This window comes from Microtus oregoni, unplaced genomic scaffold (genome assembly GCF_018167655.1).
Source record: "Microtus oregoni isolate MIOR12 unplaced genomic scaffold, Mior012 000060F_001, whole genome shotgun sequence".
NCBI lineage: Eukaryota > Metazoa > Chordata > Mammalia > Rodentia > Cricetidae > Microtus > Microtus oregoni.
The window spans coordinates 1431956-1457287 of record NW_024543836.1 but is presented as its reverse complement, the minus strand read 5'-3'; the positions used below and the strand labels follow the sequence as shown (position 1 = coordinate 1457287).

The window sequence follows — 25332 nt, the reverse complement described above, 5'->3', positions numbered from 1 at the left end:
CAAATATCACTTCATCAACATCAGTCATGAGACAAACAGACGTGATGCCTGCCTATAATTCCAGGACTCAGGAGGCTGAGGCAGAAGGATGTTGAACTGGAGACTCCAGCTACAGAGTAAAACTGGGGCGGAGAAATGCAAACACCACCAGAGAAATCTATATTGAAGAGTATGCTATAACTGTCTTAACAAAACCCCTCCATCACGTCAAGAGCAGGCTAACCAGCACTCAGGAGTACATGCATGGAGCCGTGTTCAGAAGCCAGGACCCAATCAGAGGTCACACGACTTTCTCACTGGGAAAAGAAAAATTAGCTTTGTCTTACTATAACTGACCGTAATTCATGTAAGAAAACAACTGACCAAGAATTCACCAGAGTGTCTGATAAGGAAACCAAACTATTTGGTAAGTGATTGAACAGAAATCAAATTTTCTAGCCCTTGCCTTGAAAAATTAGAAACTCAAAGAAAGGGTAATATTAGCGTTACCTTGGTTACGCTTCCATGGCCTCAGTTTTGCTGTGACCTGACTTTTTATCCCATTGGTTGAGTATAAAAAGAAGACTATCAAGTCATAAAATAAAATTGATTTTCACAGGTTGAGTTAATCTGCATGAATTCATAATTCCCAGCCACAAAACACAAGTACCGTCTGTGTTCGCTTCCCTTCTGTGTTGATACAGTGTCAACAGGTGTTTTTATCCTCAAGAACTCAAGAAGGTTCTTTTTGTTTCCTCCTATCTATTAGAAACTAATTCCTCACACGAGACAGATATTAGATACTGATTTATTCAAGATACAGCCTGTGACACAGCCTTTATATTAAGATTATGGAAAAAATTACCAAAAAGTGTTGAAAAATTCGATGCATAACCTGATTAGCCAACACACTTTATGCGTCTCAAGAGCTAAAGGCTATTAACTCACTCGGGGGTCGTCTCTCACAACCTGAGACGTGACCTGAAAAGATGGAAGAAATGCTTCTCTGCCTTCGATCCTTCCATAACCAAGAGCCCAAGGCTTCCGAAGTATGACAAATGACCATTCTAATTAAACTGATCAAACACTTAGCGGGGCTGCTCACTGGTGTAATGCCCTTAAGAGGATTAGACAAACAATTCTGGAAATCCACAAAGCCTGCACGTCTGCTAATAAATTACTGCTTCCATACGCAACCCCAAACAACTCTGATTCGTCACGTCACAGACCTGAAAACACCCTAGGAGCATCACCTGCTGGCTTTGCTTTGTTTCTTAACTCTGCACAGTGCTCTGTGGTGGGGAGAGGATTACTTTGTCCCCTCTGCCCACTTGTCCCTTTATCATCAACACTCTGTGTGTCCTTTGTAGGAAATGTCTGTTTACTTTCTTTCAGAGAAGCTCTGCTGTTTCACCTTCTGGGTTTATCGTCTATGGAGAACTGTTAGGAGGAGGCTAAGACTTACTAGACAACCAAGATACAGAGTTCAGGGGCTCCTTTGCCCCACAGCAATGACCAGTGGACTGCAAGCACCTACGATCGCCTCTGGTGTTTCAGGACGTTTCACCCACTGTATTTCACTCAACAGTATCTGAACACAGTTGAGAAAGTCTCCATTTAGGTTATCTGATAAGTTGTGTTGCATCTACCCTGACGGGCTGTGTTAACTTTACCCCCACCCCTCAGCCCCAACCTTACTCCTCTGCCTACCTCCACTCTTTGGGAGATCTGCCTCTGGCGAAGAGGAAGCATGACAGGAACTGATTTACCCTCCTAACAGAGCTAAAGAGCGAGTAAAGAAAACAGCCATTCAGGGGCTGGATAGATGGCTCAGTGGTTAAGAGCATTGCCTGCTCTTCCAAAGGTCCTGAGTTCAATTCCCGGCAAGGCCACGCCCAGCAGACTAGCATGAAGTGGAGTTCCCAAACACAGAGAGGGGGAGGAAAAGGAAGGATAAAATCTGGATAAATCATGGCAGAAAGAAAATGTGCCAACTCCTATCCCTCCAGACATACACACACTGTGTGTGTGTATGTGGAGAGAGAGAGTGTGTAAGTGTGTGTGTGGAGAGTGTGTGTGCATGTGCGCATGCACGTGTGTGTGTGTGTGTTTTACAACTGCATTTAAATCCTTTACACAGAAACTAAATGATTTCAGATGAACGCAAAGACCTGCAAAGGAATGATGGGCGCTATAGATGGTGAATACAATAGTAGCTATATGAATACATAGTTTTAAAATGTTATTTACTTCACCTTAAGAGATAACAGATGGTTCAAATGAAAGCAGCAACAATTCAATGTGCCATTTATTATGAAAGCAAAATATCTGACAATAATCGCACCAAGGTCAGGAGGGGAGGTGAAGTCCCTATTGCAAGATTCCAGTACCAGAGGCAGGTGCTTCGGTGCCATGTCGGACTGCTTGGATTAATAGCTGCAATCCACCATCTACCAGGTTATCCCATTCTCGGAGGGCTCTATCTATATCTGCCCAGTGTGTGGCCTGATTTTAAAGCTGATGTCACCCCTGAGAAAGCAGGAGGACAGCAGCAACTCCGCACACATGTGGGACTAGCCGTGAACTCCACCCATCAGAAACACACCTCAGAATAGGAAGAACCCCTGCCAGCATTCCCCTGCATCAGCACACATACCTGCAAACCAAACCTACTGTGCACCACACACCAGTCACGATACTTTAGAAGCCAGGGTCTGAATACCTCACTCAACTCTCTGTGCCTCAGTTTCCCTGTTTGCAAAATGAGAAAGGTGAACCGGGTGGTGTCTGAGTCCCTTTCACAATTTGGTTCATGCTGGAAAGGCAAATACTACATACTGAGATACTAAGGAAATATGGAGACAGAGGCTTGGGGCATCTGCTTGTCACAAAAAGAGTCTCCGAGTTATTCCCAAGGAACCATTATTTTGAAGGCTGGCTGTTCTTTTCCTTTTAAGTTGTCGTTCTGAGCTCATTCTGTGAGAATCAGCTGTCTGACAATTCCCAACAGTTCACCAATATTTTCTTTAGAATACTAACCAGGATTCTAAGCTCTTTAAGTCAGAACGGTGAGTTAAGCTATACTTCTCAACAGACTATCCAGTGACGTTTGTATGATCAGGCATTTTAGCAATACTTTTCTGGAATTCTGAATAAATTCAGCTCTTTCAGAAAAGTTCACAGAACTATAACCAATAAACAATCTTCAAAGAACACAGCACTACACCAGCACCCTCAGAATGAGATTACTAACACCCTGTTGGTACGATGGTCCCCACATCGATGCTAGCAAACAAGAGAGAAAAGGATTCCAACGTGAATTACAGACAGCTTTTAAAACAACCCACAGGACTGGAAAGATGGCTCGGCAGTTAAGAGCACTGGCTGCACTTGCAGAGGACCCAGGTTCAATTCCTGGCACCCACACTGCTCACAGCCATCTGTAATTGCAGTTCTAGGGGATCTGATGATCCTCTGACCTCTGTGGACTACTGCATGCATGCACATACTTACACTTGGGCATATGCAGGTGTGTATGCGCACACATACACAAACTCATAAAATAATTTTTAAAATTTGTATGTGCTTGAGGAAAAAGATTTTTTCTTGGATTTAATTCAAGTCATCGATTTGCAGAAGAGTCAAGCAGCCCATCTGCAACCAAACTGAAGCTGTTCAAGAGTTGCAATACCTGCATATTAAAGAAATGCATTTAACCTTTATTAGCCTTACTGCCGCCTTGGAAACCAAATTTTTAAACTTTGTCATCTCTCACCAGTTGGCCAGCTCACAAAGAATAGTTAGATATTTTCGTCAAATAACTTTTTCTCAATGTTTTTAGAAGCATTTCTCACGGGGAGAAACAGAAATAACTGTCAGCTGCCCCAGAATGAAAATTATGAGACCAGACACACAGTATTGCTTTATTCAGGTATGTGTTTTCATTAAAGGGTAAGGAAAAGGCTTCAAAAAATGTTTTAAATCCAGTGTTCCCAAAGACTAAAAAGTAAACACAAATAAAACAAACCTATAATTAGCAATTCTAATAGCAAACAGTATACAGAGTAATTTTTATAGAAATCAATTAACAAAAATTATATACTGAGCAATACTTACATGGATGTGGGAGTTAAGAAAATGAATAGATAGGGCTGTCTAGCTCTAGGAAAAGCCTTTAAAGAAGATTAGTTTGAGGGATTTTTAAAAACGGAGAACAAAAAGAAACCCAACTGCTTCCTTAAGAGTTCTGAGTCTCCACTGGGGCTCTCCATGACATCCAAGCAGTTATTCACGTGTAGCTAAAAGATGAAGACTCAAAGGAAAGCCCAAGAACAGCAGGGCAGAGCCCAAACCTACACAAGAAAATCTACTTTCTTCTGAACAGAAGACCCAGAAGACATTTAGCAGCAAATCCCTAACTACACTCCAGAGAGATGTTAAGGGGCTGGCAAGATGGCTCAGAAGGCAAAGGCACTCCACCCCTTGAACAATTTGCCTTCTGACCTATACACATCTCTCTCTCTCTCTCTCTCTCTCTCACTCTCTCTCTCTCTCTCTCTCTCTCACACACACACACACACACACACACACACACACACACAGAGTCACACATATCTCTCTCTCACACACACACAGTCACACACATACACACAAGAACCACACACACACTAAATAATAGTGATTACATTTTTTAAAAATAAACATCAAACTCTGGAATGTGGAAGAAGAGAGAAAAGAGGAGGGAAAAGAGTGGGAAATAGGCAGATCCCTAGACTGGCTTAGTCTGTGAGCTCCAGGTTCAGTGACAGACTCTGCCTCATATTAAATAAGGTGGACAATGACAGGGGCAAACACTTAACATCCACCTGTGATCTCCACACATGCAAACAAATGCATGTTCGGCCCACACACGAAAATCTGTACACACCCATATACTACACACAGTTGGGTTTTTTTTATGATCTTGGCTAGCATATGGTTCTTCAAAACAACCAAATATAGAACTACCATACGATATCACTCCTGGCCAACACACCCAGAGAAACTAAGTCAGCGTGCCGTGCAGACACCTGCACATGCACTTTTTAAAAATTTTCTGTAGCAGTACTCAACAGCCAAGCTCTGAAACCAGCCTTAGTCACTACCAGATGAACAGACAGAGAAACATGTATACACCGCAGAGGTTTGCCCAGTCTAAGGGAGGTCGGAATGATACCACCTGCAAGACCATGGATACATCTGCAGATCCTAAGAGCAAACAAGATAAGCCAGAGCCAGAAAGATAAATACACAAATACTGCAAGCTTTCTCTCATCCTCTATTTTTAAACTTCATATATAAAGCATTGGGTCTTTGTGTGTGGGGGGGGGATGTATTTGTACACTGTAAAGATTATTGGTGTAATAAAACACTGATTGGCCAGTAACCTAGGCAAAAAGTATAGGTGGGGCAACCAGACTAAGAGAATTCTGGGAAGAGGAAAGGCAGAGAGTCAGACACCAGTCAGACACAGAGGAAGCAAGATGAAACTGTCTTACTGAGAAAAGGTACCAAGCCATGTGATTAAACAAAGATAAAAATTATGGGTTAATTTAAGTTGTAAGAGCTAATTAATAGTAAGCCTGAGATAACAGGCCAAACAGTTTATAATTAATATAAGCCTCTATGTGTTTCTTTGGGACAGAACGGCTGCAGAACTGGGTGGACAGAAACTTCTATGTACATGTGTGTGTATGTGTGTGCATGCGTGCATGCGTGAGTGTGTGTGTGTGTATGACATAAGTTAGAAGAGGGTCTATTTGGGGGAAATGAGAAAATAGTATGAGGGCAGGAGGTAAGAAGGTATGAGAGGGTGAATATGGTCAAAATACATGATGTACATGAACAAAAATATCTTTATTAAGCCTATCACTATGTGTAATCAATGCACACTAACAAAAATCCCATTGCGGACAGCTACGCAACAAAACTGATCAGCGCAAACGATCCTCTAGAATGTTTGGATCAGTTGAAAGACAATACATTCTTGTACTTAACAATCTAAAAGGAAGAACAGGGCACACAGGAAGAAAATACGTGTCCCTCCATGTTCTCCCCAGCCCCATGTTTTCTTCCCAAGAGGCAATTATAGTTTTCGTTTTTTATGGGACAGCCTTACAGTTGCAAGACAAAGTGCCTTGAATTCGTATGTGACACAGGTCATCTTCTAACCTGTGCCTTGCTCTGTTTCTGTTATTCTAGCCTAGAGATCTCTGCATACAGCATTGTGTCAGGTGATCTTGCTTAATTTTGTTTCTGCCCCAAACTATTTATCAGTTTTTTGTTTGCTTGGTTAATTCGGTTTCTCAAGACAGGGTTTCTCTGGGTAACAGAGCCCTGGCTGTCCTGGAATTAGGTTTTTAGATCAGGCTAGCCTTGAGTTCACAGAAATCTGCCTGCCTCTGCCTCCCAAGTGCTGGGACTAAAGGCGTGCACCACGATGCCCAGCTTAACCAGTTCAGGATAATAACTTCCTATACACTTTTCCTTAATCAATGCTGTATGCAAGCTCATCCTGCCAAGTGTAGCAATAGAGCAACCCGTTGAGGTCCACAGAGCACACGTTTAACTAGGGTGGAAACGCCAGTGACGCTGTCCCTGGATGCTGCACCTGTCATTCTGTCCACCCAGCCACAATGCATGATGCTCACTGGTTTCTGAAAGCCTTGCCACCATAATGTAGTAAATGTCATGATTTTTGCCGATACAAGAAATTAAATAAGGGAAGCTTGAATTTCTCCCCTAATGAAGAAAGCGTGATTTTGTATTTATAAGTGCCACTTCTAATTATTTTCTGTGAAATGAATGGTTTCCTCATTTCCTTTGCCCTTTTCTTTAGGTTATGAGTCATTTTCTCTTCTTGACACATGAGAGCTCCTTGGCCATGAGGAATGCTGTGAGCAGCCTCTTATATGATACATCTTATCTTCTGCCTGTTAGACTGGTGACCGTCCCTCACACGAAGCTACATCTGTTTCTTTTCATAATGTTATTTCTTTTACAGTCTCCAAGGTATTTAAAGATTTTACTTTAATGGAGAGCCAGGTGGTTTCCAAAAGACCTGACCTTCATCCTCTGAGGTCTATACTTTTATTTCCCCATTGGCACATCCTGAGAAACAGGTGAGGTCGCAGCTACCTCCATCCCCTTCTGCTGACCTTCTGCTACATTACCTGCTAGTCTTGGAGTCAACACTGTCCTCTTCCCCTGTGTTCCTAAGGGACTTTGACATGAGCCCTACATTTGCTTCGCTTGCAGACTGCTCTCCCCCCCCCCCCTTCTGTAGCTCTTGCCTCAGTTGTAAATTTACTGGGATCAAAAAGAATACATTAATGTCTTTCCACAATCCACATGCCATTCAATCGTGCCACTCTCTCTATTCTTGGGAAATTATGCGATCAACACTGCTCAGTTGTGCTGCCTGATGGGGTGAGAATATGCAAAAGCGTGTCTAGCTGCTATGGATAAACAGAAAGCAAAAATATGGTCATAATTTAAAATAAACCCAGACTCTCAACTCTCATCTCCAGAAATAACACACAATGAAATATGTTTACTTTAATGTTCTTTTAGATACTTAGGTAGCTAATACATGTACTATATGGGATAGAACGGTGTTATGTATTAGAGCATCCGAGTAGCTTCTTCAAATGTAGAAGAAGGAGTTGAGCATGTAGCTCAGTGGTAGAGCACTTACCTAACATACAAGGTCCTGGGTGCTTTCTCCAGCACCACAATACAAATAATTCAATAAAACTAGTTTAGGGCATGTGAAGTAGCACCTACCACTAGAAATTGAGGCCAAGTTTATTTTTGGTTTGACTTCGAGGGGTGGATTCTAAAAATAAATGGGTGTAATTCTCCATCCTCTAACAGGTTTCAAAAGGTGAACAGGTCTGTCTCAAGGCCACAGAAAGGGTGGCAAAACCTAGATGCTAAGGTCCCATGCCCGGCCCCTGTGCACACTGACATAAAGAAGGAGGATGCCAAGGAAATGAGACAGAACAGTCAACACAAGAGAACCTAACTTTCTGCTCTGCTCTCCCACTACTGAACAAAAGATGGGACGATGGTTGTCCAAAAAGCAAACTCTTGGAGCTGGAGAGTTGGCTTAGTGGTTAGGAGCACTTGCTGCTCGTGCAGAGGACCCTGGCTTGGTTCTCAACACCCATGTGACAACTAACAACCATCCATAACTCCAGCTTCAGGGGATCCCATGGCTTTTCTGGGGTACGTATACATGCATGAATGCAATGCACTCATACACATAAACAAAAATAAAACTTTTAAAAATGGAGTAAACACTAAAAACTATATACTCGCATTTTTCATTTTCTGGTCAGAAAAGAGAAAAAGGAAGAAAGACAGAGAGGAAATATATAAATAAATACATGAGGGGCTGGAGAGATGGCTCAGAGGTTAAGAGCATTGCCTGCTCTTCCAAAGGTCTGGAGTTCAATTCCCAGCAACCACAACCATCTGTAGTGGGGTCTGGTGCCCTCTTCTGGCCTGCAGGCATACACACTGACAGAATGTTGTATACATAATAAATAAATAAATAATTTTAAAAATAAAGAAATAAATACATGAATATATATCACAAGAAGGGTTAAAATCTTAACCCTGACTCACTTTCTTACTCTTCTATCCTTAAGGTTCCTTAATTAAGGGACAAGCTTTATTTCCTGTCCCCACTACTAAAATTAAATTACTTGCCGGACCTTCTCTTGGCATTCTGTGCTGGGCTAAGCCTCACGGAGTTAAGTGTGGGGCCTCCTTTTCCTAACCTGGAAAACGGGAGGCACTGATAGAATGGCTTTTGAGTGTGTGTTTCCTTTGGTTTGGCTTTACCTTTAGCTCCACTAAAAGTCAAACTCTGCGTGTGCAGGGCAGGCAAGCACTCTGCCTAACCAGCTAACGCCCTGCCTCCCTCAGAGACACTGCTTACAGCCCTGTGAGCTTGAACATCTAGGAGCCAACTTAGAGTGAGTCATTCAGGCATCAACAAAAACACGACTATTTCTACTGCTTGAATATTTGCTTCGTATATTTGAAAACAACATCAAAAGGCAAGCGTCCCAGCTAGTTTTAATTGTCAACTTGCAAAAGCCTCAACTGAGGAACTACCGAGGTCAGATTGGTCTGTGGCTATGCCTGTGGAGGACTGTCTTGATCGCTAATGGATGCTTCAGGGGCCAGCCCACTGCAGGCAGCACCATCCCTGGGCTATATAAGAAAGCTGAGCAGAGCTCAACCATGTGAGTGAGCTAGCATACAGCGCACTAGCACACAGCGCTTCTCCGTGTTTTCTGCTTCAAGCCCCTGCTTAGCTCCTATTCTGCAATGGGCTGTGCCTTAGAAGTGGAATCCACACCAACTCTTTCCTCCCTAAGAGGCTTTTTGTTTATAGTGTTTGTCACAGTGACATGCAGCCAAAGTGACATTATATCTTATCCCAAAATAGCCTCATAAGTAGAACGCCCAGTCTAGAAATGGCTATAACCTTAATATTCCTACAGCTGGAGCAGAAGGATCTTGAGTCTGAGGTCAGCTTGGGCCACGTTAGTTCAAGACCAAACTGAACTTTACAGAGAGAACCTGTCAAAACAAAACAGAACAAAGGACTAAATCAAAAGCTGGTAACCTTGTCTCCAAAGGAGAACAAAGCAACACTCTTATGACAGAACTCCAGAGGGCGGCTGTATATTTGTCAAGGAGGTATAATGAGAAAAAAATACATGCGTGTGTGTGCGCTTGGTAATATTCAATGAGGAATAGTAGGAAAGCAAACCTAAAGGTTCCTATTTCTGAGCCTACTACATTATCGGGGACCTTGTGAGGTAGTTATTAGCATCCTCACTCCAGGTGTGCAGTACAAGCCCCACCCTCGCCTTACACACTGGGTGGCTGGTCCTTCCTATAGTCTAGTGCTTGTCACGTAAGCCCAGGGCTCTCTCGACTCTGAATCAATGTCACCGTCCATCCTGACATATCACGCAATCTTAGTGAATTTACTGCATTTACGTTAGCAGACACACAATACAAACGAGTCCTCTGTCACTGTCACTGACCTTCCCACATCTTCTCAGATACCTCAGGGGGTGCCATCCTTCAGTGCCGAGGGTCCTCACCACTCCTCAGAGCTCTTAGGTCATGTGTTCATGTGTGTGACATCTACTAACTCCGAACTCGACATCTGAAACCCCACCAGTTTCTTTAGCCAAATATCTCTGACTGATCTAAGGTCACAAGCCCCAGATCACCTTTTCAGTGATTTAACATGAACCCTTTTTCATTTTCTCCATACTTGAGAACTCTCAGACAGCCAGGGTTCCTGCCCTGAACCTCTCTTCCTAACTTCTACCCATCATCCCCTGGGCATCTGGAGTATTTCACTATTGGAAAACTGTCAACGTCTCCCTCCTCCATGGCCATACATCTCCATAGTTCTACATGGTCCTCTTCCCAGTGGGACCACTTCCTGCCCATGCTTCCCGCCAATGTCCTACGCCAACTCTTGGCAATTCGTGCTTATACAAAGGGACAGCTTCTTGTCCTTCAAGTGACATCTGGGCCTTGACACAGGAGCCTGCTGTGTGACAGCTCTACTAACCTTGTTTTCTTTTCCCTGAGAATTTTAAAATACCATCATCGGTTCTTCCAAGATCCTCTGCTTTGCCTTTTAAAAATATAATGATTTTGTATGAATTCATCACCATACCTACGTAAGATCACTGTGTGTAGCCTGTAGTCACCTCCCTGATCCTCCTAAAAGACAACCACACCCCTTTCTAAACATTTTAATTGTTTGTTCATCTGTTTATAGGCACGTGCGGCACAGCTTGAGTAGAGAGGTCAAAGGCCATCCTATGGGAGCAGTTCTTTTCCTTCCACGTGGATGCTGTAGATAAAATTCAGGTCATCAGATTTGCAACAGGCCTTTACCCGCTGAACCAGTGATGAACATTAGGCTTGGGAGGAAGCTTAATGTTCATCACTGCTTTTCTTTAAAAAGAAAGAAAAGAAAAGAAAACAGTGTGTGTCAGAATATGTATGTAAAAACTGTTTTGTTTTTTTTTGTTGTTGTTGTTGTTTCTTGGTTTGTTTTTTTTATGTTTTTGGTTGGTTGGCTTTGTTGTTGTTTGTTTTTGCAGTTGCTTATCCATTAGCTTGTCTCCCTGACTTCCCCAGGTAAGCTAGCACAGCAGTCTTGGGATACAATATGATGATATTTAGGAATTCAGACACTCACCAGTCTACAACCCAGCAATCCTATCCCTTGGCATCTGCCCAGGAGAAACATTTACACGCATACCTCAGGAGAAATAGTGCAATTTTTTTTAATGCAAAAGAAAGGGGCCACTGGCTACAGATCAGACAAACACAGTTACATGGCACAGATGGAATATTGCACAGCAGTGAGAGTCAATTAGCTACACACAGCACGGCGACACAGAGTCAAGGGAGCGAATTCAAAAAGACAAAAACAGAAACAGAAAACTCTTTTGTCCAGGACTTTAAAGTATATTACTTAACCTTTTCAGGAAACAACAAAAAAAATTTCTTCTTTCAGTAAACAAAAAAAAAAATTATTCATGAGGGCAGGGGAATCCTTTATATCTCCCACAGAACGCAGACTAGTGTCTTCAACAGAATAGGACTTGCTGAGAAATTATCAACTGAATGATCACAGGATCCTAGTTAACCAAGCAGCGTAATAAAACGAAATCTCCCTAGTCTTCATAACTTCATGAGTGAGCACATTAAACTTTCGTCCACTTTAGTTTCAAGTGAGTCATCGATAGCACTCCAACAAACTTCTCACCAACAACATTTCTTCTTGGACAGACTTGTTTTGGGCGGGGGGTGGAGGTGGGGGGAGACAGGGTTTCTCTGTGTAACCTTGGCTGTTCTGGAACTCGCTCTGCAGACCAGGCTGGCCTCGAACTCACAGAGTGCTGGGATTAAAGGCGTGCACTGCTGCCGCTGCCACCACCGCCCGGCAAACTCTGTTTCTTACTGGAGTAATATTAACATAAGGAAGAGTAAAATTCATATGAGGTTCAATTAGAGATAAGACAACATCTGTTACACGATCTTGTGGAATCCAACAGAACTACAAGATACTAAAAGCAAGATACAACTGATAACTCATCACCATTTAAAAAAGCAGTCTCCCCAAAAGCAATCCAGCCACTGAATGTATAAGTTCCCATCACAACAACTGAAAATCTGGCCAAAAGCAAGAGGTTTTAGGGTTGGTAAAAAGTAAACGTTTTACATTTCAACATATCCTGATAACTTTAAAAAATATTTACTTGGGTAAAATATACTAAATCAGGAAGTCAATACCAGGAATAATTCCACCAATCAGGGCCTTCCTTGTAACCCAATGAGGCATGCACATTCTCTGTAGGTGATTATAGCTGAGTTACACAGCATCTTCCCTTCGACCTTGGGAACCTGCTCGTTCCCAGAGTTACCGCGAGGTCTTCTGATTCATTTATTATTGGTCTTTGCACCTGCAATGCTGTAACACTAGATAGGAATATCAACATCGTGAACTCGCAGTATCCAAAGCTGCGGAAATGCCTCAAAGCAAAGGGGGATGGGGGCACAGAAGGGAAATCTATAGATATATATTTAAAACTAAAATAGAGGAAAGCAAAGTTTAATAGTCTTAAAGTGAAAAATTTAATTTCCTTTGAAGAATACATTTCTTAACTCTGTATCATAGCTACCAATCAATACGCAATTTTTCAATTTAAGAAAAGATGTTCAAAATATATTTTGTTAATCAGGAGAAACTGCAATCAAATATAATGTATGATTTATTAAATCTTGCCCAATGACTCCAAAATGGAAATTATTTTCAAAAAGCCTTATAGGACTTTCTGTCCAGTAGCGAGAAATAATTTGGCAAACGGGTAAATCCGCTTAGTTTCTGTCATTTGCTTCATGTCCATTATGTAATGCTTCCCCCCAGCTTTAGGTCTCTAGTTTCACCAACCTTCCAGGTAGATAGATCACAGAATCGAAACAAAATCAGTATCTGCCCATAACTTTCCAAAGCAGCTTAAAACGTGGCTTGCGGTGCGTATGCAGACAGAAGAGGTTTTTATAAATCTGCGGGTGCCATTAGTTCTCCGCAGCTTCCTCCCCAGGTTTCCCATTCCTCCTCCCCCAAGCGTCCCCGGCGACTCGATTTGCGGGCAGCTCCAAGCTCGACGCAGGGGAAGCACGTCCTGCCTGCAATGCAAACCCTGTCCCGATCTGAACCGGAGAAGGTAGCTAGGGCCGTGAGCGTGGACGCAGGCTGCAGGGAGGGCTGCAGGGACGCTAGCCTGGGTTAGCCAGGAGCGCCCACGAGGGCAGTCCGCAGTGCACGCGCACAACCAAACCCGCTGCACAACTTGCCCGGCCACTGCCCGCGGCTCCCCGGATTCCCTGAAAGGTGCAACGTAGGCGTCAGCTCGCGCGGGCGCGGGCACTCTCACCCGCACCGGTTCGGTTCTCCGCCGACAATTACATCAGTCCTCCCGGCCCCTACTTCCATTCCCAGCCAGCCGGCCTGAGGGTGCGGGCACAGGGGGTGCAGAGATGCGCGCGGGGGGCGGGGAGGATGCGTGTGTACCAGGAAGCCGAATTCCCGGGCAGCCGCGGGAACGGAGGGCGGGCGGCGAGCAGGGACAGTGACACCGTACCCCCTCCCACTCTGGCCGCACCGGGGACCTATTCGGCCTCCTCTGCTTCCGCGCTACCCAGCTTGGGAGCCTCTGGGGTCCGCGATGTCTCCGGGGGCCTGGGGCTGCGGCTGCCCACCAGCTTATCGCCAGGGTCCTCGGCCCTCCGGACGCGCACAATGCCCCTGGGTCGCGCGGCTGGCGCGGGGTATCCACCCCGAGGCCGAGAGACGCTTACCTGCAGGGCGAGCGGAAGGTCGCCGTGGGAGATGGCCCGTGCTATCCGCTCGGCGCGCTGGCTGGCGGAGGCTCCGGAGGCGCAGGGACCGGCGCCGCCTGCGCCGAGCTGCGGTCTCCAGAGCGGACAGCGGCGGCCGCGCGGCGCCTCCAGTGGTCCTCCGCGCCGCAGCCCCTCCTCTCCCACGGGCGGGGCGCGCTGGCGGGGCGGCGCTCCGGGCTCCCCGCCCCCCGGCTCCTGTTCACCCGCCAGCCCAGATCGATCCCGCGGGCCCGGGGTTGTCCAGCAGCGTGCCCACCGCACCCGCTCCTGGCGGGCTCCAGTGTCTGTCTGGTCCTGGGCAGGCGTCGTCGTGAACCCGAGGGGTACAGAGATTAGTCACCCGGCAGAACCTGCTCAGGACGGGCGATCCTCCCGCGAGTCCAGTCCAGCAGTGGTGCGAGTCCTGGGCTGGAGAGGAGAGGCCGGGAAAGACTGCGGCATTCAGGCCAGGGAGCGGTGGGAAAGGGCTTCACCCGGGAACCGCAGCCTGGCGGCCTCGGCTCAGTAAGACCAAGCCTCTGGCCCCCGGCGCCCTTCTGAGGCCTCGTTCTATAAACAAACACTATGTGCCGACTGTCCCGCGAACTCCCAGTCCCAGAGGGACAATCGGAGTGTGTGGAAGGAAGGACCAAAGGCTCCAAGCCCCTGGCAAAGCCCCGCAGTGTCGGTGCAGTACACCCTTCCCACCTAGAAACTTCCATGCTTAAACTATTCCTGGCATGCGTCCAAGACCAGATTGATCTAAAGGCAAATTTGCACGGAGGGACGAGGTAGTTTAAATATTTGCACAGACGTTTCTTCTGTAAAGGGATAATTGAAGAATGTTCCCGTATCAAGACATTTCTGTCATCAACAACTTCAAGGGGACAAAGCCAGAGAACTGGGCCAAACGGGGACTATTAGAGGCTCTAGCTGTTCTGAATTGGATGGGGCAGGAGAGGGAAAGCCCTTTAAAGGGGGATGGTGCCCTGAAGATCTTGCCCCCTACTGGGATAGTAGTGATGGCATTTCCCAGTTGTGCTGATACAATGTAGCTATGTGCACTCTTGTCTACAGATAATTGCTCTTGTATCTCCAGTCTCATTTTTGGGATTAACTTTTTCCATCTTGAGTAACAACTGCCATAAAATAACAAATGCTGGACCTTGTGACACATGGCAGTCTCCCCCCGAGTTTCCTCCGTGTGGAGACAGTCTCCCCAAGGGAGCCATTAGGTTGCCAAACTTTACTCCAACATAGCCCCCTTTTCCACCAGTCCCAGTGGCCGAAACTCTATTCAAACAGCTTTCACACGCAGACACAGGCATAATACACGAAAAATACCAGAGCATGGGAGACAAGAGAACTCCCAGTCTTCAGCTAACGATGTCCTCTCAAAAATGTTCCCATAACCCCTATCGGCAAATCATACACTATCAGGGGACTTGGGGAGTTACCAAAACCCACACCTTACAGTTACTCATCAGAAAGCATGCGTGTTTGCCATCCTCTTCCATTGCATTATTTGGGCAAACAAATTTTATCCATCAGAAACGTCTCCTGCCTGTCCTGCTGACTAATGGTCAAATAAGCTGTCACGGCACTACCCCATCCATCTCGGACAACAGGTGGGTTAAAGCGGGCTGGATGTGCACAGAGCCGCATTTCAAGGCAGTTTCTTCCACTCTGTGGATCCCAGTATTTACAAAGTTCAGACTGGCAGAGATGTGCACCTATGAGGAACGGGTTTTTCACCATTCTCCAGCCATGGCAGTGCTCTTGCTCTGGAAAGTGTCAGGGAGTAGCACTTTCTTTACATGTATATTCTCACTGGAGCTTAGGCCACAAGTCGGACATTAGCTAAAAGGACCTCTACTCCCGGAATCCACCCCTTTATTTGTTTCAGAGAGGGACGTTTTCTGTGAAGAAGGATAAGGATGTTCTTAAACCCCCAGTGCTATTAATCCTGTAATTCCATTACATGCAAATGAACCGAGCCTCTGTGAATCAACACCATCCCCACCATCGGTCATCCAGCTCACACGTCCACTTCCATTGAAGGCTTTTATTGCGTGCTATTTTGGCTTGGGTTTGCTTGAAGGCTGATGTGCTTGCTAAGGCTTCCCTGAAAGATACAACCCCTAGGCCTCGTGTGTGAGGAAATCCGGAAGAGAGCCTTGAAGCTGAGACTGGCCCAGCTGTTTGGCTAGTGAATTATCTGGCCCTTTTGGAGTGTGCCGGAGAAAGAAATCCCATGCTTTGACGTCAGAATGCTGTATTTGGGCTGAACTGTTCTTCAAGTGACAGATCTCTTTTCCTGGGTGCTTACAAGTCTACTTGTCAATATGGGCAGAAGTATAGGGCTGTCGGATATTTCAGAGGCAAAAACAACACAATGGACACTACATCTCAAGTCATCATTGATTAATGCCGTTTGCAATGGATTAAAAAGATGGATGAGAGTTTCTGCCCTCGCTCCTCCCCTTTCAGGGTGTGGTCCATGGAAGGATCACAAGCCAGCTAACAGACTTCATAGAGACTCACCAGAGGTGGCAGTCACAGGATGCCCAAGCTTTCTGGGGATGTCTGCAGTGGCCCCTGGTCCCTTCACTGGCCCCTCGATAGCAGCAGGATGTGTGCAGGTGTCTGATTTCCCAGCCAGTTTGGACTCCCTTACCTATGTGGTCTCCAGTCCTTCGACTCCTCTTTTACACTTCTTCATCTCCCATAAATGTGAAGATGACCCCTCCCATGATAAATTCCCTCATTCCAGACATACTCCCTGTTGCTGAAACCCCAGTGACACCCTGTTTGCAAGGATCTCAAGCCAGAGCTGAGGTGCCTCCATCTTGCAATGGGAGCAATTATGACAAATAGCTGTTGAGAAGCAAGGAGAAACAGGGCTTGCCACTCTAACTGTGCTTTAAACAAGAGGCAAAATTATCCATTGTTTGACATTGTATTGGTTCACAGAGAAGATTCAGCTTTGACACCATATAATTATTCAGCAATTATTAGTAAATTAGCCTGTGTTAGTAAATCACTTACATAATCAAAGTGAACAATTATTTTACATTTGGTGGGACATCATTTTGGCTTCCAGAATAGAAAATAAATCAAACATCAATTGGAAAATTCTGACCAGTATCTTCTCCCAGCTGTTGACAAATTCTGAGTTTCTCATTTTGATGCAAATTTAAACATATAAATGAGAATTCCCTTTTAAATTTACTTTTAAGAAAGTGAGCTTTTTGTTTGCTGTTTCTTTTGGCTTCTTGAGACAGGGTTTCACTGTGTAGCCCTGGTTGTCTTGGAACTTACTCTGTAGGCCAAGCCAGAAACTCAAGAGATTCGCCTGCCTCTGCCTCCCAAGTGCTGGGATTAAAGGCGTGTGCCACCACCGCCTAACTAGAAAGTGGTCTTTACAACAGATGTATCAAAGCTAGCAAAGTGTGGGTAAAGACACTTGCCACCCACCAAACCGGATGACCCGAGTTTGTCCTGAGACCCACATAATGAGAAAACCAACGTCCATAAAGTTGTCCTCCGACTTCCACATGCGTGCATGGCATTCATGTGCCCACACATCCCTCAGGGGGAACCACATGAAATAAATAAATAAATAAATGTGATTATATTGTGTGTGTGAGCACGCGTGTGTGTGCATGTGTGCAGGGGTGTGTATTTGGAGGAATGCGCATGTGAATACAGTTACAATGAAGGCCAGAGCCATTAGATCCACCATGAAGCTGGAGTTTCAGGAAGTTTGAGGCACTATAATGTGGGTGCTGGGACAGAATTTGAGTCCTCTGCAAGACCAGTACACAATCCTAACTGCTGATCCATCTCTCAAACCCAAAAATATATATTTTTTTTTTTTGGTTTTTCGAGACAGGGTTTCTCTGTAGCTTTGGAGCCTGTCCTGGAACTCCCTTTGTAGACCAGGCTGGCCTCGAACTCACAGAAATCCGCCTGCCTCTGCCTCCCGAGTGCTGGGATTAAAGGCGTGTGCCACCACCGCCCAGCTCCAAAAATATAATTTTAAAACCCAAATTCAGGGCTGGAGAGGTGGCTCAGAGGTTAAGATCACTGACTGCTCTTCCAGAGGTCCTGAGTTCAATTCCCAGCAACCACATGGTGGCTCACAGCCATCTGTAATGAGATCAGGTGCCCTCTTCTGGCCAGCAAGCATACAGATAGACAAAACACTGTATATATAATAAATAAATAAATAAAATAAGAAAGCCTTCTTCAAAATAAATAAATAAATAAATATAAAACCCAAATTCATGATTTTTACAATATTAAGGGGCATAGTTAGAAAAGCAAAGGAAACATGAGTTTCTTTGAAACAATGAGTTCTTGAGGGCTGCAGTGTTCCCTAGTACTTCCGGTTGCAGGGAGCCTTTCTCTAGCCTTTCTTCCAGCCTGCTGGACAGATTTGATGGTGGCTTTGCATGTGCACACATACCCCCAGCAGAAGTACAGCTTCCCCTAAATCTCACATACTATCACGCTTGTGTAACGATTCTCCCCAAGAAGACTGCCATCAAGAACCTGAGTGTTTTCTGGTGAGCACGGAAATCTAACCCGGCCACGTGGCCTTGCATTATCCTCCCAAGGGACTTGGTGATCCAGCCTAGAGAATTCCACTGTCTCCACTTCAGCGTGAGCCATTTGCTCAGACCGCCCTAACTCAGTGTCTAAAAGGGTAAAGAACTGAGGTACCGTTGAGTGTACAGAAACAGGTTAACTTGTCCTGGTCAAGGCTGGGGACCATAGTAGCTATGTGTTCTCTTAGTTAGTTCAGTAGTTCTCAACCTGTGGGTCTCAACCCCTTTAGGAGTGAAACAACCCTTTCATAGGGGTAGCCTATCAGATATCCTGCATAGCAGATGTTTACATTACGACTCAGTAGCAAAATTACAGTTGCGAAGTAGCAATGAAAATAATTTTATGGTCATGGGTCACCACAACATGAGGAACTGTATTAAAAGGTCACAGCATTAGGAAGGTTGAGAAGCAATTGATTTAATTCAATAAGTATTTTTGAATGGGTTGCACAAATTAGGTACTATTATAAAAATGGAGTTAATATGAGGAAGAAAAAAAAAACCATGTGCCCTGATGGAGCTTACCTTTTAGCAGAGTGAGACAATAAGCAATTGACTCGACAGATGAATAAATGATGCAATAAATCAGAAACTCATAGCTAATAAGGGGAGGAAGTAGAGCATATTGACGGGGATGGAAAAGGATTGTCAAATAAGCAGTTGATAAAAAATAATGAATCAGGGCTGTCCTGAGAAGGTGACAATTGAACACAGGCGTTAAAGAGATGAGGTCGGTCACCTGGAGGCTCCCAGTCCCATCCCAGTCTGCCCTGTAGACATACTGGATGGAGGAATGGACAATGGGACAAAGCACGGAGGACTTGTAAGCCACTGGGAGGACTCTGAATTTACTGTGAGATGCCACAGCCCACAGGACTTCATTCAGAGGAGTGAGATTATTTGACTCGTGTCTCGGCAGAGCGACCCTAGTTGGAGGGTTGAAATGGGCAGGTACCGAAGCATGCATGGGGTCAGAAAGAGGGCTCTTGAGTCCAGGGACAAGGTTCCAGGAGGCTACGGTAAGGAGTAATAGCATTAACGATGTTTTAGGCAGGTGCCGCAAATTTGGTTTTTCTGATGGGCTGGATATCTGATGGATTAGGTCACGCTGGTCTTTGAATGACTTATCAATGAGACTTATTGTCATTAGATGAGAGTAGAAAAAGTTCCCTGGTCAAGAGTATAGAATCTCCGGGCGAACTGACATTTCCCGTTGGACCAGGTCAATCATTTTGGCTCAGAGACCACTCCCCGGAAGGAGAACTCACCTTAAGTCATGCTGTCAAGATGGATGGAATGACTAATGTTTTGACAACTGATGTTTTAATTTTCCTGCCCAGAATCTCCATTCCTAGGGCAGTACCTAATCGGTCGGCCACAGCTTTGCAAGTCTACTGGCTTTTCTGAACTATTTGGGAAAGTAAGTTCTTTCTTCTTTCCACCCCTTTCCTAAGCATGTTTTCCTTAACATGTGGGATTTCCCAATATTTTTGGCCCTCCTAACTCTTTCTCTAAAGCCTTGCGACCTGCCATGTGGATGCTGGTTGGGCATATGTCTGACCTCCATGTAGGCTCACACAGCTTGCCCCACCCCCTACTTCTCGGCTCCATTCTCCAGAGAGCTGTTGAGAGTAACATCTATCCTGTGTGTGTGTGGGGGGGGGGCTTTTCTTTTAAATGCTAAAAAAATTGTTCTTGAGCTTCTGTTTGAGTCCATTCTCAAAAAAATACTTTATTAATGAGGCTAAGAACCCCAAGAGGGGGACCCTAGCTTCCCCTATAACCCCTGATGTCTCAGGTGGGATCCCAAAATTCTATTGTTCACTAGGATGATGAGAAGAAATGGTGGCCCTTCTCCTTTCTCCTTTCTGTCCAGGTAGTACTAGTGACGGACAGAGATGCCAATACCTGAGGGTGACCATGACACACACAGACACACACAGACACACACACACACACACACACACACACACACACACACCCTTCCTTCCCTGGAGACTAACAATCAAATGAGATTTATAACACACTTCCTCAGCCTAGAGGCCAGATTCTTATTTCCCTTGTCACTGTATTCTAAGTTCTCCTTAGACCAGCCCGCCTTCCTCCAGATAAGCCGAGAAAACAAGGACTCAGTGTTCTTTCTGTTCTTGACAGAGGCCTGCTATGAAGTCCTCAACACAGACAGACACTCTTGGACCTCCTCCTCCACTCCCCAAGTGTTGTTTTCTTTGTTTGCTTTGCTTTGCTTTGGTTTGGGGTGGGGACTAAACCCAGTGCCTTGCTCTTGGCTCAGTCATAGAGACCATTCTGAACCCCAAGAACTCTACAGTTCCCGGTCCACAATGGTGTTGCAGAGGTGAGCCTTCTCTATGAGCACATTAGCTTAACAGTAAATGCTGTACTCCTGCGGCGAGTCAGACCTCTTTCCCCGTGACTCTCTCTAAAGTCATTACTCCTACTGGAAGGAGTGGGCTATGTAGGGGTGTGGTGAGATGATTTAGCTGAGTGGGCCATGTAGGGGTGGGGCGAGATGATTTAGCTGAGTGGGCCATATAGGGGTGTGGTGAGATGCCTTAGTTGATTCCCAGAGGTCACATTTTAAAGAACGAAATCAGATGAGCAAGTCTCTTTTCAAATCCCTTTCATTTAGGGCAGCTGACCTCAAAGAATGAGTCTCAGTTTAAAACATACCCACCTCCCAATGCTTAACGAACAACAAGCATCACAGGCTCACGCTGGTTGCCTCCAGAGTTTAACCAGATTTTGGGTTGGTTGGGTCTCATAGCAATTGTTTAAAGGCTTCTATTCCTGTGGTCCAGTTGTGACGTGGAGCTCACTTTATAGATGAATTTATTGAAAAGCCAGTATGTGGCACACAGCTATAGCCCAACCATAGAACACATTTCAGGCCAGCCTGACCTTGTTTCAAACTAAACTAAAAAGACAAATAGAGGAAGAGAATGGTAATGCATTTAAGGTTTTGTTTTGTTTTGTTTTTTGTGTGGTGCTGAGGCTCAAATCAGGGCATCACCTACACAGGGTCAAATGGTCTACCAGTGAGCCATACCTTGTGCCACCCGAGATTTTTTTCTTTTTCTTCCATTATTCCCCCCATGTTTTGTTTTTGTTGTGTTGAGATGAGATCTTATCCGAACAACCCAGGCTGGCCTGAACTTACACAACTCTCTTTACCCAGTCTCCTGGATGGTGGGATTACAGTCCCGTGCCTCCATTCCTCCATTCCTGAGAATATTCAAGTCTATTTTAAACCATCCTATATGCCATGTAAGAAACACATTGCTATAGTTCATTTTTGCTAGGAGGTATGCTTAGAGTTCCTCAGTCACAGAGATGCAGGGGGCCATAGGCTCCTCTTTGCCCTAGCTGGTGGCTGCACCTGATTATTCCAGAACCCTGAAAATTGGAAAGTTAGAGTCTGCTATGTGATTGAGCCCAGGATCAGGAAGAGGGGGCAATCTCAAGCCCTAATTATTCACAAGATGAGACTTTGTCTTAGTTGCTCTTCCTTTGCTGTGACAAAACCCCATGACCAGGGCAATTTATAGAAGAAAATGTTTAATGTGGAGCTTATGGTTTCAGAGGCCCAGAACCCAAAACGACAGAGCACAGCCATATTGGTAGGGACAGCTGAGAGCCTACATCTTAGGAGGCAGAGAGAGAAACTGGGAAACCGTGACATCTGCAGCATAACTCCTCTAACAAGGCCACACCTCCCAATCCTTCCCAAACAGTTCCACCAACTGGAACAGAGCATGCAAGCACATGAGCCAATGGGAAGCATCCTCATTCACACTAACAGTTTTGTATCTGAAACCAACAGGATGGGAATTTGAGAATGGAGCCAGTCCTGTCTTATGGAAAAGGGGAACAGGAATTTATCAATATGTTTCAGCGTTTAAAGTCACTGTCTTGTACCAAATCAGCATACTAGCCATCTGTGCATTGTCTCCACGTTGGCGTCCCTTTCTGCAGAATGTGATATTTAAAAAACTGTCTTTGTTTGTTTGCTTTGTTTTGTTTTGGTTCAAAAAAAATTTCCTTTTGGGGGGTACTGCAGGGGTGAGGGGATGATATGGGGGGTCCAGGAGGTGAGAGGAAATAGGGTGCATGATGTGAAATTCCCAAAGAATCAATAAAGAAATAACATGTTTTGTTTTTTTAAAGACTTCTTTGTTTTCAGTAGTCTCTTGAATTTGTTATTCTGATTCCCCAGAACTAGGAGTTCTGCACACACTTACAATCCCTAATTCCCAAGACTGAGAAGGAAGGATCAAGAGTTCAAGGCTAAGCCTGGTGTGATGGCATACACCTTTAGTCTCAGAACTTGAAAGACAGAAGCAAATGGATCTGAGTTCAAGGTCAGCCTGTTCTACACAGCAAAATTCTGTCTCAAATAAATAAGTAAATAAATACCCATATAAATACATAAATAAAACATAAAAAGGTTCATGACCAGCCTGGATCACATAGAAAGACCCTGCTCTAAATCACTAACTAAATATTTTAAATTTATTATTAATATTATTATTATAATAATATTATGTATATGAGTGTTTTGCTGCATGTGTGTATACCACATGCATGCAGTAACCACAGAGGCCAGGAGAGGGTGGTAGAGTCCTGGGAGTAGAATTATAGATGCCTGTCACTGTCACTGGGGGGGGACAGGACACCATGTGGGACATGGACGGAGCCTGAATCTGAATGATGTCCTGTAAAAGAGCAGTCTCCTAGCTGCTGAGCCATCAAGTCCTGAAGAAAAGAAGCTTTCTTTTAATTGGAAAGTAATGCTCTCAAGTTTTATAATATGCCCACCCCCAAGACAAATGATAAAGGTCTTAAGATAAGAGTTTAAACTTCTGGAAGACTGGAGGGTTGGAAAGAATGGTCAGAAAGGCACAGATTTGGAACCTATGGACCTTCCCTGATTCCCTCCAAATGCTTGGTCCTTATTAACAAAAGAACCTAAAAGCTGATTCAGAAAGAAAATGCAAGAGCATGTTATTGATGTGTTATATATATTGTGTGTGCTTTGCTGCACATACCTCTAGTCCCAGGACTTGGGAGGTTGATGCAGAGGGACCGAGAACTTGAGGCTAGCCTGGAATACATAACAAGTTTCATGTTAAGGCTAAGACACATAGTAGGATCCTGTCTCAAAAATCCAGTAGTTGAAACCAAGCCAGGTTTAGTGGAGTACACCCTTAATCCCAGCACTCTGGAGGATAAAGCAGGAGAATCTTCGAGTTCAAGGCCAGCCCGGTCTACAGAGGGAGTTCCAGTACAATCAGCACTACACAGTGAGACCCTTTCTTCAAACTCACCCACCCTCCAAAAAAAGCCAGGGACTGAAACTGCCAGCCCTGAAAGCATGCATACAAGTAACAACGTATGGACTGAGCATGATATATCATGGAATATAACTGCAGGCAATAACAATTAGTAAAATAAGAGGTCATAAATTTGAAAAAGAGTGGAAACAGGTGCTCTTTGGGAGTGTTGAGATTTTTTGGGTGTTGAGGGAGAAAGGGAAGTAATTATACTATAATCTCAAACAAAAAATCCCAGAACCCAGGGTGCGGTGCAGTGGCAGAGACCCTGGCTAACTTGTGATAGGGCCATCGGCTTGAGCCCCAGATTCATTTTTTATTAATAGTTTTATGGAATAAGATTAAGACTGGGTCTTGCATTTTAGCCCAGGTTGTCCTGGCACTTTGAAGCCCAGGCTGGCTTTGAATCCTCCTGCCTCAGCCCCCTGAGCACTAAAATTACATTCAGATTTAATTTTTATTCTAGAACCCGGTAACACTTCATTCCATAAAATAGAGTAAATGTCCAATTTTAAAATAGAAGTAATATTTTAAAGAACTAAGGCTAACTATTATTTTAAACGTTAAGCTTCTGGGGTCTGCAATTGGATGAAATTTGTCCTGGTGACAGAAATCACAGCACACCGTGACAATGTGGGGGGGGCGCTCCCTTGCACAGCACACCGTGACAATGTAGGGGGGCCGCTCCCTTGCACAGCACACTGTGACAATGTGGGGGGCGTTTCCTTGCACAGCACACTGTGACAATGTGTGTGTGTGGGGGGGCTGCTCCCTTGCACAGAACACCGTGACACTTGGATTGGTGGAACATTTCCCTATCACCTTGACATGGTATCAAATGGCATGAAATGGACCAACTTATATTTTATCTCAGTAGGAAAAGATTAAAAAAGAGGGGTGTTTATATGGTAAGACTGACCAATTCATATTTATGTAACTGAAACAGCATACCAGTAAGTAATATCATACTAAAATAACTTGAAAGAGGTTGTTAAAATCTTTGATCATATCCATAGCTACTTAGTTAGGCAGAACTTTAATCTCACATTGCTACAAATACAATTTCCTTAACCAAAAACATTGATTTTCATTGCCCATGATCTGCTAAAAATAGAAGTTAGCAAGTACAACAGGGCTAACATGTGTCATTAAGAATTAGACCTCATTATTTCTGCAATAAATGATTGAATCTGCTTATGCAGGATTTATGGCAATTTTTCAAATAGAAATGGTTACAAAGACTAGCTTTTCCCAAGATATTTCCCCAAGGACATATAATAAGAGAACTCCCAGTGATGTATAAACAGAGAAGCTGATTGCTTACATGGATGATTTAGGGGAGTAGCAAAAGCTACCCCATCTTGCTGGTGCCAACAAATTCATTATTTTCCTTCCATCATGCTTTGGGA

General features: G+C 44.6%; 1 protein-coding gene across 11 annotated transcripts in view; it reads right to left on the bottom strand.

Moving 5' to 3' along the window:
• Positions 1-14225, bottom strand: part of LOC121439069 (oxysterol-binding protein-related protein 6) — a 157077-nt gene extending 142852 nt beyond the window's left edge. For 4 of the 11 annotated variants that reach the window (XM_041639550.1, XM_041639554.1, XM_041639555.1 and 1 more), the window contains exon 1: positions 13939-14213. The gene's annotated coding sequence lies outside the window, so the exon portion shown is untranslated. Of the gene's footprint in view, positions 1-13938 lie in introns of all 11 variants that reach the window. The other 7 variants (XM_041639549.1, XM_041639551.1, XM_041639552.1 and 4 more) reach the window with 3 other exon arrangements.
• Positions 14226-25332: the final 11107 nt, after the last annotated feature.